Genomic DNA, 18,858 nt, shown 5'->3' on the forward strand with positions numbered 1-18,858 from the left:
AACAAACAAACAAATAAATAAGAGAGAAGACAGAGATTCAGGTAATGGAGGGTATAAATTTCCCTCTACAAACTCAAGCATTCAGAAAGCAGAATTTTCTTTTCGTGCATCCATTTGGCGTGTAGAAGGAGCTCCCATGCTACTGAATCAGTTCTTCCCCTTGATGAAACCCCACCTCCTTCCTCAGAGCTGGCCTCATGGTTATGAGCTTACACAGTGCCAAGGCATCTTGTTTTCATCCTTATCCTCCCATTTTGGCATCTACTGAAATGACTCTTATCTAGTAAGATCCTGCGTGGTAGATTCATTGGGGTCCCTCCCTGCAGAGGCTCTGAAAGTCAGATGACTTCTGATATCAAGTTCATGCTGTCCTTGGACTAGTAAGAACCACTGGAACGTCCCTTGGGTGTACATGATTCCTGCCACGGTTCCTCCCCCACTGGGTAAGTCCTGACTTTGTGAAGCTGACACAGACCCATCTCCCCAGACATACGGCACAGTCACCTCTCTGCAGAGGGGCCCTGTCCTCCTTTCAGTTCCTCAAATCCTCCAGCAGGCTGTCACCACCCTACCCCGGTCTTAGTCTGGCTTTGCTCCAAGATGCCCGAAGGATGGGATTCGAGAGTCTCTTCCTCACAAACCCCCTTCTATCATCATCTCGTTGCTTATCCCCCAAATGTCCTCCTGTTTTCTCTTTGATGAAAAATGTGGAAGGTGGCACCCTCTGACTTTACCATGTCTTCCTCCAAATCTCTTCTCCCGTCCTGCACCATTTCCATTTCTTCCCGCATAGTAATTTTGTGAAATTCAAAATTGACTACTTCTTTTTCCCTCTTCTCTTTGCTGTATCATCCCTTTTGAGAGGCAGGAAGGAAAAGAGAGCAGCTGATTAGACAGAAGGGTGACGGCATATAGGAAAATACGGTGAAGGGTAAACAACCGATAAATGACAATGTTAATAGAAGTGACAAATTAAATATTAAATATTTCAGAATATTTTAGAAAGTATAGACAGCATACTCTGACACATAAACAGTGGATTTTCTGTTTCTTTTAATTTTTTGTAAAACATAAGATCATGTTAAGTACATGGAGACAATTCTGCACTTATTCTGTTTCCCCTAAGTAGTATGTTATGGGCATCCTTGAAGGGCGATTCATAGAAATCAGTCTGAAATTTAAAAGCAGCTGCCTAAAATGATGTACCCATGGCCGAGATCAAGCCAGAACATAGCAGGGCTCTTTGTGCTCATTATTTATGGTCCATTAATTCATTCTACAGTGTTCAGCACTCATGCTGTACTGTCGTTTATCTTTGTGTTCAATCGTACTACTGTCACCTTTGGATGTACCTTAACTTATGAACTATATAGACACTTAGGTTGTTTCTAATCTCTTGTGATTTAAGCAACATTGCAGCGAGCATCTTTGTACATACTTCCACATATATCTTCACAGTATTTCTACTGTATAGATATGTAAAAATGGAATAATTGAGCTGGAATGTACAAACATTTAAAATCTCCTGAAGTTTTTACCAGTCATACACCTACCAAAAGTATGGGGATGTCCTTTTATCCATACCCTTGCTAGCACTGAATGCTATCTATTTTTTAAATTTTCACGTAAAGGATATTAGCTCAATATTCTTTTAATTTTTATTCCTTGTATTTCTCATATGACAAAGCTTGTGTTTTTAGGACACTTTTACACTTTTTTCTCAAGTTTACCTCTCTAGCCTATCTGTTTGATTTTTTGTTAATGATTTATAGATGCTTGTGTTAGTGATATTAAATTTTGGTATTTTATACGTATGGGGAATATTTTCTCCTGGCCTATCACTTACATGTTTTGGCCCATATACAAATTTCATATTTCTAGAAGGTCATACCCATTTATCTTTTCCTTTTTAATTATTGCATTTCCTGCATTAGAAAGCCTTCTATTTTATTTATTTTTTAAAAGGATTTACATATTTATTTTAGAGAGAGAGAGAGAGCAGAGGGAGGGACAGAGGGAGATGGAGAGAGAATCTCAAGCGGTCTTCACTGAGCCCAGAGCCTGACTTGGGGCTCAATCTCATGACCCTGAGATCATGACCTGAGCTGAAATCAGGAGTCAGACACTTAACCCACTGAGCCACCCACGTGCCCCAAAGGCCTTCCACATAAAAATTATTTTAATATTTGGTTCTTACATTTAGATCTCTAATTTTCATAGAATTTCTTTGGACATGATGTAAAGTAGAATGCTAACATGTTTTCCTTTTATCCCAATAGCTTTTCAAATCACATGCTATTTTCACAATGGATTTGAAATAAGAGTTAGAATTTATTTTTCCAATTGAATCTATTGGTCTATTTAAGAAAAAAACCAAAATATTTAAATTATTATAACTACTTCTTATACTCTGATATGTGTTAGGGCAAGTCAGAATTCATTTCTTTTTTCCAAATATTCTTGGAAATTCCAGAGTATTTTCTCTTAGAGCCTTTTTTTACAATAATACTGAAGTCATATAACAAATTTTAGAAGTGTCTACATTTTTTTCAGTGCTTGAGAGCAGCATAAATAATAATTACCTGCTCCTTGAAGGCAGGGACAAAATTCACCATAAAACCATTGGCATCAAGTGCCTTTGGAGATGGAGGATAGCTATGTTTTGTTTATTTACTCCTATGTCCTTTTTATCTTATACATTTAAGTGTATTTATCCTAATTTTAAAGTTGGTATATGATACAATAAATTTTCTCTGGAATATCATGTTTTTGCAACTATTTTATGCAACAATATTATATTTTATGCGATAATATTATATCAAATATGCTTATATATTCCATATAGTTTTGTGATTTCATCTATAACTTAAGATTTGAGAAGTTGATTTGTGCATTTTCTAAGTGATTAGATAACTTCTCACTACGCTGTCTAGTTATTTTATTTTATTTCCACACAATGTGGCTTTAATATCTAGTTTTAGGAAGTTACTGGAATTTCTGTTGACCCTAGCATTTGAAAAACTTCTATAAAAATCAAATTCAAATAGCAAATTTGCAAATTCATTAGCAAATAATGAGAAGTCTCTACTTATTAGGTTCAATATTGTATGTGAGTGTGTCTACGTGCATTACCAGCTCTAGGATTTTTAGTTTAAGCCTCCTAGAATTATTGTTATTTCAATTTCTACTTGTATTTCTGTCAGTTTGTACTATATTACGTTGATCTTATTTTTTTTTTAAGATTTTATTTTATTTATTTGAGAGAGAGAGAGAGCATGAGAGGAGAGCGGTCAGTGGGAGAAGCAGACTCCCTGCCGAACAAGGAGCCTGATGTGGGACTCGATCCCAGGACTCTAGGATCATGACCTGAGCTGAAGGCAGTCGTCCAACCAACTGAGCCACCCAGACACCCACGTTGATCTTATATTATTTGGTATATGTGAGGTTACAGCTACAAGATGTACTTGCTGGACTGGCTCTTAATCATTATAAACTATTTCTTTCTATTCACAAATAATTTTTTCCTTCAGTTCCATTCCATACAACTTTCATATTTCCATCCTTAATTTGTCTGTTGGCATTTGTCTGTTACGTTTTTTTTCCATTTTTCTCCTTTCAATGTATCTTCGTGTTTTGCCATACTCTTTTTCTAAACTTCCAAAGTCAGGTCTGTATAAAATTCCAAAAAGAAAGTGATGTTAATCTAGCCATGTTGCCTCTCTCATACTTTTTCCACAAATTTCCTGAAGAGTTTTATAAAACCTCACATCAATTAGTATTTATTTAATACCTACTCTAAACTAGCAGTATTTTATGCAACATGAAATGGAGGGAGGCAGTGGAGTGGGTAAATCAACTCAAATGGACAGTATGACACTTGATCTGAAGGGGCATGTCTCCTATGGAAACAGAAAGAATAAGTAAATGCCAGTGATATGGAACTTCTCATTTGTGTGATATTCAAAGAAGGAAGAGAATGCTTATTAGAATAGTCAGAGCAAACTTGGTGGATCTTTTTAGCACATGAAAGGAAGACCATTTTAGTTTTTTATTAGGGAATTGCATAAATAAAAAACACTCATTCGACTATCCATTCAATTCAATAAACAACTACTTCTTCCAAGAATTGAAAAGGGTGTTGGGAATACAACAGTGTACAAAAATGGCTTCATAAAATGAAGCTACGAGTCTATCAGGACATTTTATCACCTGAGTAGGTATAAAATTACTTTCTATAATCAAGAAATGAAATGTTGGATCACTGACAGCTGGAAAATTGGGTTAAGGAAGGCTAGGAAAGACTTTCCAAAGTAAGAATATTAAACTGAGGTCAAACGAAAAAGTAGGTTATAACTATACAAGAGGGTGGGAAGGAGTTTATTAGGCAGAAGGAACAGTGCATGCAAAGGCCCTGTGGCAGGAGAAATTTGGCTTGTTTTGCCTCTCTTTGAAACTAGAATGAAAGGAGAGAGAGATTGCCTAATGTCAATTATGTCACATGACATGAGACGCAGCGTGAGGTCCACCAGAGCTGGTTGAAGTACACCTTTCGGGTCAGATTAAAGATTTTTGTTCCTTGTCTTTAAAGTGATAGGAAACTGCCGGCCTTGGGAGCCCAGAGCTGCTGCTATGTCTTACAGGGCCAGCGTGAACACTCTGTATGCCTGGTGGAGCAGCTCAAGCTGGAGGCTTGCGTAGAGAGGATCAAGGTCTTGCAGGCAGCTGCAGAGCTTCGACATTACGGCACGCAGAGTGCCTGCCAGGATGCCCTGCTGGCAGGTGTTCCAGCTGGAAGCAAACCCTCCCAGGAGCCCAGATCCTATGCTTTATTCTAACGGCTGCAGGGAAGAAGTTCCCCAAAATGTTACCAAATACACCTCTTTCATAAACCAATTACTAATGGTTCTATACTTGGGATACTATGTTTCTTTTATTTACTGGGTGTTTACATTCGGGAAAGGAAAATATTTTTGTTTCTTAAAAAATTGAATATTTGTAATTTGTTGTGCTTGAGATTTTTATACCATAACACAACTTGTTCCTTTCTCATGAATTTACATCATCTAAATGAAGACAAGCAAGTACAAAAACGGAGGAAGAATAGGCTTTATTAATCAAATGATGTCTCAATTCTTCTAAATGAGATGATTTTTTATTTCTAACACTAAACATGGGAGCTGTTTCTTAGCAAACTTGTTTGGAAAGATCCATGTTGTGTTGTATATTAGATTGTCCCATCCTGTGTATGAAGCCGACTTGGCCTTAGTCTTTTAAAGATCCTCTATAGTTGTGGTTGTACTTAAAAAACAAATGAACAAACAAAAACCATCACCACCACCACCAGAACAAAAAAAACCACCTCCTCCCCAACTCCCCCTCAAAAAACCCTACATTATTTCATGTCTTTTAAAGAAATGTTTAAATGTGATCTTCAGAGCATCGAAAATGATTAAAAACAAAATAATGTGAAAAAAAATTAACTGATGGGAAACCACTACTGAAATATTTAAATAGAGAAAGGATTAGGGCAGCTGGGTGGCTCAGTCAGTTAAGTGTCTGCCTTTGGCTGGGGTCATGATCCCAGGGTCCTGGGATGGAGTCCTGTCTTGGGCTCCCTGATCAATGGGGAGCCTGCTTGTCCCTCTGCCCCTCCCCCTACTCGTTCTCTCAGTCTCTCTTTCTTGTGCACACGCACTTTCTTTTTTTTAATTTTTTTTAAAGATTTTATCTATTTATTTGACAGACAGAGATCACAAGTAGGGGGAGATGCAGGCAGAGAAAGAGAGGGAGAAGAAGGCTCCCTGCTGAGCAGAGAGCCTGATACGAGAGCCCGATACAGGGCTTGATCCCAGGACCCTGAGATCATGACCTGAGTCAAAGGCAGAGGCTTAACCCACTGAGCCACCCAGGCGCCCCCCTCTCTCTCTTTCTAATAAGTAATTAAAATCTTTAAAAAAATAAAGTAGTGGGGCACCTGGGTGGCTCAGTCTGTTAAAGCAGCTGCCTTTCACTCAGGTCACCATCCCGGGGTCCTGGGTTGTGTCAGCAGGAACTCTCTACTCCTCGGGGAGCCTGCTTTTCCCTCTTCCTGCAGCTCCCTCTGCTTGTATGCTTTCTCTCGCTGTCAATAAATAAATAAAATCTTAAAAAAAAATAGAGTAAGGAATTTGGTTGGTTATGTGGGGGATTGACTTGATAAATATTTACATTTTAGGAGGCTCTCTCTAGCTGGAGGGAGTCTCCCTGACTCTCCCTTTGTGAAGAATGGATTGGAGGCATTGAGGGAAGTCATGGGCAGGCGGGGTGGGGGGGTGGGGGGCTGGGGGGTGGGGGTGGGAGGCCACTGCAGGAGTGCAAGTGAGAATTGATAGGTTTGTTTAGAATGGTAGCCACCAAAATGGAAAGAACTGTTTGTAGTTGAACAATATTTAGGAGGCACAATCAATAAGGCTTTAAGATGAATTACATATGGGATGAGGAAAGGAATGGATGTGTCAAGGAATGTCTCTAGGGTTTCTGCCTCTTCAGCAGGGTGTGGAACTGGGGGAAGTCATAAGGTTTCTCCTGGATGTGATCACAGTCATTGAGAATGGAGGGTACGTGCAAGTGATGACAATGAGACCCATGTGGCAAGCAGCTGAAAATGAGTAGTGGAAGAGGTGCAATAAAAAATGAAATGTACAATCCCGGGGTCCTGGGATCGAGTCTCACATCGGGCTCCTTGCTCAGCAGGGAGCCTGCTTCTCTCGCTGCCTCTGCCTGCCTCTCTGCCTGCTTGTGTGTACTCTCTCTCTGACAAATAAATAAATAAAATCTTAAAAAAAAAAAAAATGAAATGTACATAAGTTAGGAAGAGGCAGAAAATGGGTAACTAACATTCAGACAGTGACATTTGGAATCATGCACCACTAGTTTTTGTATGACCACCTGGTGACTTTAAAAAATACATAATTACTTCCCAGAGTTTTGGGTTTCTCATTTTGACAGTGTAAAATTATATCCACTCACAGGATTCTTCTGAGAGTTAAATGGGTTAACATGGTAAAGTGTGTAGTTCAATAAGCACTTAATAACTTTTTATTTTTTAAGAGTAAGGAGAGAGAAGGTCCCACTTTCAGTTTGAGCTGCAACTTTAGACACTGCTCATCCCAGTCTCTATTTCAGATATTTGGGGAAAAAAAGAAGGGAATGAGATGATTTGTCTCCAGAGATTTTTATTAGTTATGTCTGTTCTCTAAGTACAAGTCCAACAGGCAAGCAGGCATTTTCCTTGGATACTCTATAGTAACATAAATTTTGAGACTGAGATTAAAAAATTATTGACCTGCTTTATGAAAGTTGTCCAGATTGTCTCCACACAAAACACAGGTGAATTTCCATTCAGTCTGACAACATGGAATCTGCTCTCAGCTCTCTGATTCACAGTTCCTACTACTCCTATTTGATACCTTAGACCTTGTCTTTTGTGTTCACTTATGTTAGCTTCCTGGACCCTGCATTCATCCAAGTGCATGATCCAGACATTTCTTTCACTAACACCAGTCACCAAGCTGTGTGGAGTGAGACCACCTGGGTTCAAATCCTCACTCTGATGTTTATTACCTGACCATGGAGAGTTAACCTAACCTCCCTAAACTTCTTTTTAAAAATTATTTATAATATAGGAATATTAATATTTCATTTAAAAGTTGTCATGCAGATTAAAGACATAACATATATAAAGCCCATAGCACAATATGTAACAACAGATTACTGTTCCTGGCAACATACTGAGGAAGTGGGTAGATACTTTTCTTAGGTGTTCCTCTGAAGGGTTTAGTACATACAAATAAATGTCTTCACGGGTCCCACTATTCTCAGAAAGCTACTCCAAGTAACTATCACTCATTCCCTTGTGATTCTCTTAATCGGGGTTTATCAATACTCAGCTACATATTATCATCACCAATCTTAAGCATTTCTAACTCATCTTTTCCTCCAGAGGATGACTCAAATCTAGGCTCTGAAAAAGCCTGTATAGGGCCACCTTTAGGACTCCAGAAAAGAGATGAGCACTTTAAAGCAATTTTAGTATTTCCAAGAAGATATTAGGCACCCTCATATCTCACTCGTTTCATTTAAAGTGTTTTATTCCTAGACTTATGTTCCTTGAGCTAAAACTTTCTCCTTTGTTTGTCAATCCTTGTAAGTTATCATAATATGAATAATTTCATTGGAATTTTAAAAATTGTTTGAGGAAGAACTACATGTGAGACGAAAATTCAAGCATCGCATCAAACAAAAGAGAAAATTTTTTCTTCATCCAACCCTTCATTCCTTTCCCTAATACAACCACATTGTCAGCTTTAGGTTATATGCTTACAAAAAGAAAAAAAATAGGTTTACTTGAATATACGTGTAGGTATTATTTTTATAATTTTTTTTTTTTTCAGAGAGAGAATGAGTGAGCACACGTGCACAACCAAATGGTGGGGAGAGGAGGAGAGGGAATCCCAAGCAGGCTCTACACCCGGTGCAGAGCCCAAATCAGGAACCAATCTAACGACCCTGAGATCATAATTTGAGCTGAAACCAAGAGCTGGAGGCTCAGCCAACTGAACCACTCAAGTGCCCCTACATGTGTGTGTACTTTTAATTACAGATGAAATCATACTAAGCATGTTTTTCTATAAAAATTTACATGTAAATATATACATATCAATATTTGAGAGGCTGCAGAGTATTCTATTGCATGAGCTATCCATACATGAATTATATAACAAATCCTCTATTGCTGGACATTACAAATAATGTTACAGTGTGTACACATGTACACTCATTCCTGTATCTTGGCATACTTTTCTTTTTTTTTTCTTTTTTAAAGATTTTATTTATTTATTTGACAGAGAGAGATCACAAGTAGGCAGAGAGGCAGGCAGAGAGAGAGGAGGAAGCAGGCTCCCTGCTGAGCAGAGAGCCCAATGCGGGGCTCGATCCCAGGACCCTGAGATCATCACCTGAGCCCAAGGCAGAGGCTTTAACCCACTGAGCCACCCAGGCGCCCCAGCATACTTTTCTTTTAAGACATGAAGAAGACCTGAGCTACATCAATGACAGCTGAGATGGCAAAATGGAGGGATAGAAAATGGAACGTATGGGGAAATAAGAAAGTCTGGGGCAATTCCCAGATTTCTTTCTTGGACAAATGGTTATGTAGGATGACAGTCATTGAACTAAGGAATACCACAGAGTGGAAAGTGGGGGAAATGATGGCTTCAGTATTTCACAGGTTAAGTTTCAGTTGTCCATGGAGCACCTAACTCAAGCCTGCAAGTAAGTAATTAGATATAATTGCCTGAGAGTCAAGAAACAAGTCTTGGCTGCCAAGTTGGTTCTGCAGCAGACTGTGAAAAAGGACAGTGTCAGAAATTAGCTGAACAAGGAATTAAAGTAGGATTTTGGATGAGTTAGAAAGAAAGAATACAGTTCTATTATGGCTTGAATGACAACACTTACAGGATAAAAGGAGACTACTTCCATCTTGAATTGACTTACTGCTGTGTGAGAGTCATGTATTTCACTTATTAAGGCTAAATTCATATCTGTGGATATTACTATTCTTTTATGTTTAAATTATGGGAAGTACATACCTTTAATTCTTCAATCTGGTCAGAAAACCACATATCAATTAGGTGAAAAAGAACATATTCTTGTGCCATCTATTTTTGTTTGTTTGGTCTGCACCAGTTGGAGAAGAACTCTCTGAGCAGGTGAAAAGAGCAGCAAGGGCTGATGTTGCAAACCCGAAGTTACAAGATTCTCATGAAAATGTGTCAAGCAGAGATGGAGCCAGTGTCTGTTTTAGAAGCTTCGCAAGAGATGCTGGCTTTTTGGGAAGTTGTCTCTCAGGTGCTTTCCAACTCTAAGTCTGATTGTGACTGATATGAAGAAGAATTCAAGTTCTTGTTTAGTCGGGATTCAAGGGCCTATTCCAAAACCAGCCCTGAGGGAAAGGAATCCCCCACTTAGTCCCAGCAATCCCTCATCCAGCGGGCTTCGTGGGCTTGTCAATCAAAAGCAAGTCACCTGCGTCTGTACCTACCCAGTCACCTGGGGCCAGAACTCTAATTGGAATGAGAAGAGAAAGTAGCAGCCATTCCAACATTGCCTGGGGACATTCTTTCCCATTTCTTGCGCAGCAGACTTACAGTTTAGAAAATGAAATTTTCTCCCCCATCTCGGTTTTAGCTCAGAACAAAAACATACAGTACACTTGAGTTGCTGTAAAATGCTGTTGTGATAGAGCACACCCAAACCCATGATTTAGATCTGACATTTAACTCTCACCTCTTTCTATACTACTTAACAGCTGGGCAAATTTCTCTTACTAAAAAGGGACAGAAGGAGTTGAATACAACTTCACAGTCTCCCATCCAGCATCATGTATTTGAGGATAGGGGCAATTATTATTTAATAATGATAAGAGTGATGAATGCACAATAAAGCTTGAGGAGAAAAGGGTTCTGTAAATGTATAAATTCTAACAGATACTTGAACTACATGGGTCTTTGTGACAATAGATAATGTCACATATGGGTCAGGAGAGGTTACTGAGGCCTAGCTAGGGCTAATTCCAGTATAAGGTGAGAAAAGAATCTTATTTGTTTAGATGAAAATGTGGAAGGGGAATGAAGGAACACTGAATTTGCTAATGAATGCTGACAATTTTACATCAAAATATACTTTCTCAGGTTATAAATTAGATTATTTTTACAGTTTCAATTAAATTATTGGCACAGTATTTAATTGCACTTTTTTTAATTTAATTTTTTAATTTAATTGCACAACACTTGTTTTAGTTGAGTGAGGCTGAAAGTATATAGCAACTGAGAAAAAACTACATCATATCTCTTAGAGGTGTTTGACAAATATTGAAGTAGGATATTGAATGGTGTGCAATAAACACTTCATACGTATGGTCCAAATCTATAGAAAATCTTCTCTGTGGGATACTTGTCGGGTCTTAATTAAAATCTTATTATCACATTTCCTGCAGCCCTTACTTGAAATATGCTACAGAAAACTCAAGGTCCTGAGGAAAGAAATCAGAGTGAAGCACATACTCAGACAAGTTTCCAGTGGATGTCCATCAAAGCTTCTCCTAGTCAATTGTGACCGGCTAGCATTACACAAGAGAAACATTTCAATGGCCTATGTGCTACTATATTACAAGGTCATCTTCACTTTAATAGAAAATGCTTTGGAACACTGAACTGATAGGAGTTCATCAAAATATGATAGACATCTGCAATCAAATTCCATCCAGGGAATTTTCTGGGTACAATTTAAAGGGTGGACAAAGAAATTTTAAACCTAGGGATACAAGACTCAATTATCTGGGAATCAGAACTCATCACCTAATACGTCATCTGAAGGACCATCGAAGATCTTAGAGAAGCAATCACAGTGACAAAATCAGTGTCTGAGTTCATGATTTCTTGGAGGCTTTTAGTAGTCAGTTTTAGCATGGATCACTTTGTTTCCATCATTTTTTTTTTAAATTCAAACTGACAGATATTTATAACAAAATAATAAGTAAGAAGGAGGGAAAACATGAAAGAAAATAAAAAGTGAATGCTGTAATGTATAATAGGCTAGAGGAAGCTTTTAACCTACTGTTTTTGCTCTTTTAATGTATATGAGTTATGAGGAAAAGAAAAAGGGGGGAGACTTTAGTAGAAAACCAGAAACAGATTTCACGTTGCCAGCTTGTCAAGTCAGAGATGATTGCAAGGACTTTCAATTATTAACTAAAAGACTAAATCTAACGTCTGAAAGAGTAAGCCTTATTAAGCAAAATGTCCCTGTAGTAGCCAAAATTTATCCAAGAAAGTTGAAGCCCCTCTAGGTCTCTAACCTAGAAAGATTTAGTGTTAAAAACTATTTCATAGATGATGTCGTTGTTGAGGAACAAACAGGAGAGTAAGGCAATGGAAGGAAACCATTACTACCTCAAGGGCAGGAGGGACAAAGGCAGGTAATGCTGTCTATCTGTTGGGAGCCAGAGCCATGGCAGAAATGTCTTGGTCAGATCTGGCACCTCCCAGTGAGAGAACTAGAGTTACAGAGAAGCAGTCACTGCTAGAGACAACACCGGAGGCAGAAAGAAAAGGGCGGAAACAGCAGACTTCTCTCCTCTTTCTTCTGCCCTCTAATTTTGGCCAGCGCCTGTCTAAGTCCACTTGGGTTGCCGTAACAAATTACCATAGACTGGGTGGCTTACAAAACAGAAATTTGTTCTCTCACAGTTCTGGAGGCCAGAAGTCCAAGATCAATGTTCCTGATGAAACAGCTCTTCCTGGCTTGTAGATGACTGCCTTCTTGCTCTGTCCTTCCACAGCCTTTCCTCCAGACATGAAGAGTAAGAGAAAGAAAGGGAAAGAAGGAGAAAGGGAGAAGAGAGAAAGAGCTCTCCAGTGCTCCCTGCTTGTAAGGACACTAATCCTATCAGATTAGGACCCCACCCTTATGACCTCATTTAACCTTGTTTGATTCCTTGGAGGCTCTGTCTCCAAATACAGCTACAGTGGGGGGTCAGGGCTTCAATTATGAATTTTGAGGAGACACAAACACGCAGTCTGTAGTACTGCCTTTGACTGGATCTACTGAGATGCCTATGGGCATGGGATCCTGGGGAATGTCCTGACATACAGAAGAGGTGGGGAAGGTAGAACAGATCTGAGGGTGTTAGTTAACCTGTATAATATCCCTGAGTATTATTTTAATCTGATTTTTGATTGAACTTAGAGAAAAACAAATAATAGAATTGAGCAGACTTAAATGTAACTTGGTGAAATATGTATTCCTTAATTACTATAATGGCAGATCATTATATGCCAAGGGGACTGAATAGTCATGATCAAATTCTTCACTACAGAAAATTGCTAATTTATCACCAAAAAACCCTCTCCCTAAACCTGAAGTTTTATAATTACTGAAGCATTATAGAAATTTTATTTCTAGACAACAAAAATTTATCTGTCTGATGGAAAAAAAAAACCTGTTGTAGGAATAAAATGAAAATAAGATTATAACCTAATAAACTGGAAAATTCATAAAAATAGGTTGGCTTTGGGGCACCTGGGTGGCTCAGTGGGTGAAAGCCTCTGCCTTTGGATCAGGTCATGATCCCAGGGTCTTGGGATCGAGCCCCGCATTGGGGTCTCTGCTTAGTGGGGAGTTTGCTTCCTTCTCTCTCTCTCTGCCTGCCTCTCTGCCTACTTGTGATCTCTGTCTGTGAAATAAATAAATAAAATCTTTTAAAAAATAGGTTGGTTTCAAGATTTCCTTATTAATCCCTCATCCCACCACTCTCATGGTTGCACATGCTGTTGACAAATAAAACCAAAATTTCCCACTTAAATAGAATCAAAAGACAAAGAAAGCCTACCATACTACTTGCGAAAAGTGTAAGTCTCTCATCTCAATCAGTATCCTAAGTCTGAGAAGTCACACACAATCCAAACATGAATGCACAAACATCATTTCCAGTTAATGTACTGGCTTTGCAAACCTTCATAGGAAAAACAACAATCGCTCTGTAGATCAATCAAGACACTTTCAGGTTCAACTCAACAGATACTGTTTCAGGTAACAAAGGAGGAATATAAATGGTTAATCAAAATCAACAATAATCAATCCATATAAAGAATACAGTGGTTCTTTAAGTGGGGTTTCCTAGAATATATGCCTTCCCATTTAGCTTTGATCTCAATGAATAACCTAAAACCTGGCAATATATATTCAAAGCCTTTCAAAGTTCATTTATTTTGATCCATTAATTTCATTTCTGGGCATTGAAGGAAATAAAAAGCCTGGAAAAGATTTATACATAAAGGTAACATGAAGTCATTATTTATAATATTATAATATTATAAATTAGAAATAATCTAACATTTTTCACAGTATAAGAATGTTTAAAGAAGCCATGGTAGAGATATAATGGACTGCTATATAACCAATAAAAACTATGATTGTAAAGAGAATTTATAACATGAAACAAATAATGTAGGATAATATCAGAGCAATGTTATATGAAAAACCAGGGTGCAAATGCAGCAAATGTTAATAGTGGTCTTCTTGGTTGTCTTTGAGTTTTAGGATTATGAATGCCATCTTCCACCTTTCTACTTTTCTCTGTAATGCACATTTTCCACATTGACCTCTAATACTTAGGGGGAAAGGCTATATGAAAATAGTCATTGTTAGAACCTGACACCTTTCATCTTACCTGGTATCTCTCCAGTCTTCTTGACTTGGCACAGCCATTCTGGAGGCCAAAGCTACAAGAGCTACCCATCTGATCAGCTGCTCCCTGCTTCTCAGTGCTGTCCTACCCTCCTCGACTAAATTCACAATTATTTTTTGAGAATCTGTTATCTGCTGAGCATTATGTTAATGCAACAGGAAATCCAAAGAAGTATGCCATCTCTGATTTAAGCTCACAATTTGGGGATACAAGTCATAAACTTGGAAAAAAAATTAAGGTTAAGAATAGTATTTAATCTATACTTTGAACCAGAGATTCAAGCTACTATTAACAGAAGAAAAGTTATCCTGTGAAAAACAAAGTTACAATTTGTCTCTTTCACTAACTCAGAAAAATTCTTTGAGTTGTTTAAAAAGGCATAAAAATCACTCTCCAATAAGGCCATTATTTGTGTTTTTTTCGAATGTATTTTTGGATTTGCCATATTAAAACTCTTCTTCCAGGAGAGCCAGAAGTTATTAAAGCATGTGAAAAATTGTTTTAATTCATTTAAATTTAGAAAATTAAAGAACAACTCTTCTAATAAACTCTGGCATGCTTCTCTAGGTATTCATGAACTTGCTTTTACTGAGTACATTCTTCACTCTATAATTAAAAAACATATGTATTATTAAAATCTGAAGATTTTACTTAGAAATTATGCAGAGTAGTAACACTTCAAAAGTAATTAAGAATTTATATAAAAAAGAAAACAAAAGGAAATAGTAGATTATTCTATAAGAAAAATTATACAAGGATAAGAGAAAGGCTGCTAAAACCTAATTTGGTATGGAAAATTAATGATTAGAAGGATTACATATAATTGTCCACTAAATTATGCTTGACATGAAATCAAGGGGAAACAGAGACACTTTAAATCATCCCATTGCCACTTCACATAAACTATGGAAGAATGTAGTAGATGAGAACCTCGTAAGACTACAATTTATTACATTATAAATGAGAGTAGCAAGTTTGAATCATGTTTCAAATTCTCTTCTTAAGCCAATGATGTGACTTTTTTTTTCCATTTCCTCTCCTCTTGGAATGAACAGTGAATCTTTTCACTTATCCTTAAACAAAATTGCTCTAGTCATTTCAGTGTTTTCTTACAGTTAATACCTGACCTTCCAGCTTGCATTATTACCAAAAGCAGAGTCTTCTAGTGGTACAGAAGAGAGTCTCCAAAGGCTCACTGTGTGTGTGATGTACGTTTAGCCTCAAGGAAAAAAAAAAAAAAAAGATCTTGCTGGAAAATAGATCATTATACGAAGTGGGATTTTATGAAACTGATAAATACATTCTATTTGATGGTCATTTAACATTTTTCAGAAGAAAAAATTAATCTGGGTAAGGCCATCCTTTGTCTTATTTTAAAATCTTAACATGTTATGATTCATCCTTGGATAAAAATAAGACAATTAAAATAAATATAGCATTGATTGCATTGCCTTACTCACCTCCTCCCCAGATAAGATAAAACAATAAAAAGGCTTTCAGAGAGAAACTGTGGGTCCAGAGAAAAAAGTGACAGCAAGATCAGGTGGATGATGACAAGCAGCAGGGGACGGTGAGGAAGCTCTGCCAAGCAACAGTTGAAACTGGAAACCCAGCGTGCATTAATCTAAACCACCCACCAACTTGTAGGGTCATTGACCTTGAAGAAATGAATTTATTTCCTGGTCAAATACTTTCTGAATAGGTGTTCACAGTTTAATCAATTTTCAGGCCCTTGCTCGGGTCCGGATTAATTTGTGCGGCTCAAAAGTTAATTAAACCCTTTCTTCCAACAAAACAGATTCGTTCCAAACCATTTGATGTTAGCTTATGACCATTTCTCAAAAATGCGCCTGAAAAAAACCCCACTAGTGGTACTAGAAACTGAGAACCCTGGAGGTCCCTCTCACTGTCGTTCACATAGGCTTCAGATGCTGTCCTGTGGCTTCCAGAGGAGCGTGCTAACAAATTTTCACGACACACAAGTGTACTATTGACCTGGGTTAGAATCCACTTTAGCAGTCTCAGAAGGAAAGTTATTGATTTTATGGAAATTGAAAATTCACAAATAAAAATTCCTCTGTGATTTTTTTCCCTTCCATTTCCAGTTACCTTAGTGTTTCCCAAACCAGAAGGCCAAAAAAGAAACAAAGGAAATAATTACTTATTGAAACATTTATACAAGAAGAAGAAGTAGCTTGAAGTCTGAGTATTCCTAGAGGTTTAAAATGTTGTTGCATATTTTTATAGCTTCCTAGCTGCTATTCCAGCTGCAGTGCTTGAGAGGGAAATAAATGATGTATGCAAGTGTCATTCAATATAATGTAACTGTCTTCTGGTTGTAAATCCAACAGTCTTCAGTGATTGTTGAGAAAGCAGCAGTGTTATGCATGTAACTCCTTACTTCTTCATAGCCATTGCATGTGGAATATATTAGATACTTAAAAGAAATGGGTGAGGGTGCCTGGGTGGCTCAGTTAGTTAAGCATCTGCCTTTGGCTCAGGTCATGTTCTCAAGAGTCCTGGGATACAGCCCCGCATGGGGCTCCTTGCTCAGCAAGAATCCTGCTTCTCCCTCTCCCTCTGCCTGCCACTCCCCCCTGCTTGCGCGCTCTCTCTCTGTCAAATAAATAAATAAAATCTTTAAAAAAAAGAAAAGAAAAGAAAAGAAAAGATATGGGTGACCCCTTTAGAATATCTCCTTTAAGAAACGATGGCTAAAGCAAATCTTCCCCATGACTTTGGCAGAAGTGGAAAGCTGGAGAAAAACTTCTAGTCCCATGCTACTCATCTATTTTTTTTTCAAGGATTTTATTTATTTACTTGACATAGAGTGACACTATGAGAGAGGGGACACAAGCAGGGTCTGACGCAGGGCTGAGCAGGGAGCTTGATGCTGAGCTCGATACCAGGAACCTGGGATCATGACCTGAGCCGAAGGTGGAGGCTTAACAACTGAGCCACCCAGGACCCCCTACTCATCTATTCAGTAGCACTTTCACCTACAGCAAACAATGAGGGAATCGAATTTCCTTACAGGGAAGGGAGGAAGACTGACATATACTGTGTCTTCTTTAATGGGATAAACATGGTGTTAAGAAACAAGGGGCAAAACAGCTGCCATCTTCTTTACCTTTGTGTGTTATCATAATTTGAATCAGACAGAAAGTCTGATCTCTGTCCCTGCCCTCATATAAACAGCTACCACTTACAAGCTCAGTGTGAGGACCATCATTTATTAGTTGAAAGCCTAAACACATGGCATACCTCATGGTTACCTCTGACATGTTAAGCCTCAAAGCCAAAATAACAGTGAGCTCAGCAGAGAAAATCTGGAGCAATGCTTGAGGCCCCACAAATGAAAGGAAGGATGAAAGTAGACTATTAATTTAAACTAGGTAACCTTAGGATTGATAATAACATCTATAAAGACTGTCCTAGTAAAATAGAATATTCCTAATTGTATCAAGACTTCTAAATTATTGTTCCTCTTTATAATCCTAAGTGGTTTAACTTCTATATAAAAATGTAATAGTAACTGATTAGAATTTAGATTTAAGTAAGTATATTTCATTCATAAAAATTTAAGTGGTTGAGTAAATCAGGGGGGTTTTGTATCAAGATAATATAACTATCTTCAGGTGACTTCTTTATACCCAAGGTCTAAGCAGCTTATTGGTATATTCAAATGTTTGAAGCAAGGGTCACATGAGATCAAAGGCTACTTAGAGACTCCAACGATCTGTGACTCCCCTGGAATTATAAACTAGATTAGGTGTCTTTCTGTCTACCCATCTACCTATCTACCTGTTTATCTATCATCTGCATTTTAGGGGACATATGCCCCAGTTTTCATGAGACTCTCAAGAGAATACAATTATCTCAGAACTTTATAAATCACAAATATAAAAGGTCAATCATTACAGTATTAAATGCTATTTATTTCCATGTCTAATTATAATGTAACAACAGCAGATATTATAAAGACTATCACTAAGATATTATTTCCTTAAAGTAAGCTATAACTTGTCTATATATAATATCACATCATCTGCACATGGTGACAGTTTTACTTTTTCTTTCCCAGGAAGTTTGGATGAAGTTTTACTTTTTTTATTTTTTTGCCTAACTGCTCTGGCTAGGACTTCTGATACTATGTTGAATAAAGCTGGCAAGAGTTGTTATTCTTGTTTTGTTCCTGACCTTAATAGGAAAGGCCTTCAGCTTTTCACCTAGTGAGATATTAGCTGTGGGTTTGTCCGTATGTCCTTTACTGTTTCAATACCTTCCCCCTTTGTCAAGAGATTTTGTCATCAGGGCGCCTGGGTGGCTCAGTGGGTTAAAGCCTCTGCCTTTGGCTCAGGTCATGATCTCAGGGTCCTGGGATTGAGCTCTGTGTTGGGCTCCCTGCTCAGTGGGGAGCCTGCTTCCTCCTCTTTCTCTGCCTGCCTCTCTCCCTACTTGTGATCTCTGTCTGTCAAATAAATAACTAAATAAAATTAATTAATTAATTAATTTAAAAAAGAGTTTTTGTCATCAATGAATATTGATTTTGTTAAATGCTTTTCATGCAT

General features: G+C 37.8%; 1 pseudogene across 1 annotated transcript; it reads left to right on the top strand.

The window, feature by feature from the left end:
- Positions 1 to 4,629: 4,629 nt before the first annotated feature.
- On the top strand, positions 4,630 to 4,835 carry LOC308340459 (guanine nucleotide-binding protein G(I)/G(S)/G(O) subunit gamma-10-like; annotated as a pseudogene). Its single transcript has one exon. The product of its transcript is annotated as a guanine nucleotide-binding protein G(I)/G(S)/G(O) subunit gamma-10-like (transcript).
- Positions 4,836 to 18,858: the final 14,023 nt, after the last annotated feature.

This window comes from Martes martes (genome assembly GCF_963455335.1).
Source record: "Martes martes genome assembly, chromosome: 3".
Classification (NCBI taxonomy): domain Eukaryota; kingdom Metazoa; phylum Chordata; class Mammalia; order Carnivora; family Mustelidae; genus Martes; species Martes martes.